Source organism: Haliaeetus leucocephalus, unplaced genomic scaffold (genome assembly GCF_000737465.1).
Source record: "Haliaeetus leucocephalus isolate CR32 unplaced genomic scaffold, Haliaeetus_leucocephalus-4.0 Scaffold517, whole genome shotgun sequence".
NCBI lineage: Eukaryota > Metazoa > Chordata > Aves > Accipitriformes > Accipitridae > Haliaeetus > Haliaeetus leucocephalus.
The window spans coordinates 1,651,763-1,653,786 of record NW_010972953.1 but is presented as its reverse complement, the minus strand read 5'-3'; the positions used below and the strand labels follow the sequence as shown (position 1 = coordinate 1,653,786).

General features: G+C 62.9%; 1 protein-coding gene across 1 annotated transcript in view; it reads left to right on the top strand.

Moving 5' to 3' along the window:
* TFAP2E (transcription factor AP-2 epsilon (activating enhancer binding protein 2 epsilon)) overlaps positions 1 to 2,024 on the top strand; it is a gene marked incomplete at its 5' end in the record, with an annotated part of 22,909 nt that overhangs the window by 1,230 nt on the left and 19,655 nt on the right. The window lies entirely within an intron of this gene.

The following is a 2,024-nucleotide window of genomic DNA, read 5'->3' as shown; positions in this document are numbered from 1 at the left end:
CCCGCCGCCCCGGGCCGGAGCCCTGAGCCCGGCGGCGGGGGAGGCAGCCCGGGCCGGGCACCGCCTCGGGCGGGGAAAGCGCTGGGCCACGGCGGAGCGGGCCCGTTCGGCGGGGCTCGTACCGGCGAGTGTGTGTGGGGGGAAACGCGTTTAACGGGGGCGAGGAGATGGCGCGGCCGTAGGAACCGGGGCATCCCGGGGGCATCCCGCAGACCCCCGGGCAACCGCAGCCGCCGGTCGCCCCCCCGCCTCGGCAGCAAGCCGGGCCCGCGGGGACTCCCCGTCTGCGGCTCCAGAAACGGGGCTTTGCCCCGGGGAGCGGCGGGGAGGCCACAGCCGTTCCCTCCCGGGGCCGGAGCGGGGAAGCGGGGCTGCGGGCAGGGACCCCGCACGGCCCCCGGGGTCCCCCGCCGCCTCTCCTAATTTAACCGCCGATTCTCCCCCACCTGCTAAACAGCCCCTCCGCTTCCAAACAAAGCCCCGTGGTTAGAACAGCTCAACTCCGTAAAATATTTTTCGAATAAAAAAACTTTACCGGCGCATTGCCGGGAGCGGGGGGGACGGGACGTGAGCCGATCGTGCGGCCGCTCGGGGCGATAACTCTGGTGCCGTATTCAAGCGCTGCTCTTGGCTTCTCCCCGCGATTATTTTTTTTAAAAACAAAAATATGCCGATGGAAAGGACGTGTTTAACTGCTGCTCCCCGGTACGGTCGGGCAAACGAGACCGCAGCCGTCCGTGCGGGCTCGCCGGGGGGGGAAGCCGGGCCGGGCCGGTGCCCGCAGCCCAGCGGGGTGCGGGGTCGTGGGGTGAAACGCCGAGAACCCCGGGGGCAGAGGGGTAGGGCTGGCTCCGGGCGGCCCGGGCCTGGGCAAAACGCCGCTAAAACCGGGAGATTTTAGGTGGTCGGCTGCTTTCGGGGCTGCAGCGAGCTCCGGTGCCGGCCGCGGTCCCGGCTCGGGGGACGTTTCCCGGGGGCCCGGCAGCAGCCGAAGCCCCGGTAACTGCCCAGCTCCGGCAATTCGGGAAAAATATCCCGATGGTGCGGCTCTTTCCACGCCGCCATGGGCGGTGGCGGTCGTTACACGGGGGGGGGGAGCAGCGTTCACGGTGCGTTACAGCCCCCTTTTCCATGAAAACTGTCATTCTAAGAACACAGCTTTATTACACGCGGCATTTCAGTGGAGCATTAATGACCGTAATTATTTTAGCTTTAATTAGAACACATGAGAGGCGTTTCATTAAATACCCTTGCATGAGAAATGGTTGCAACAAGGTGCGGGGTGCGTGTGCGCTGTGGCTGGGCAGGAGCCCCGGCCGCGCCTTCGCTGTTCGCCGTGTGCCAGCAGCACTCGAGGTACCTTCACAAACCCCTCGGCAGCCAGAATATTTGTCTGGAACTTCGGTTGAAGTTACGGTGGTTTGGTTGGGGTTTGGTTTTTTTTTTGTTTGGGTTTTTAAAAAAATTTTTTTTCCTCCTTTTTTTTTTCAAAACGCGCCATGACTTAGAAAATTTCGTCTCCCGTCGGGAGGATTTGTTGTTGTTTAGTGCCAGATTTCTGCCCGGATATCTTCTAGTCTCTCCTTCGGGGAAAAAAATAAAAGAAAGAAAAGCAAAAAAAGAAAAGAACCCTGGCTGAAAAACGGGGCCTGTGGGCGCAGGTTGCCTGCACCTCCGGCCCCTTGCTCTCCCCACTCCAGTTCTCTTATTTTTTTCCCTCCTGTCTTTGGAATAAAGACGCAAAAGTACGTTTTGGGGAATCACCAGCTTTGTCCGCAGCCGTGAGGGCGATGCGCTGCCCGGGTGGCCCCGTCTCCTCTCGGCAGCTCGAAGCCCCGAGTTTGCTGGAGCAGCTGAGAAATCGATAAATCCAAAGCAAAGTGCGTGTTGGGGGGGGGACGGGACACACGGACGCGGGCGGCCCCCCCACCCCCCAAAGCGGCCAGCAGTGACCCCGGCACCGGCCGGGACGGAGGCGCGGGGAGGGGGGGGGGGGGGGTTGGCCCGGGGGGCGGGGTCCCCCC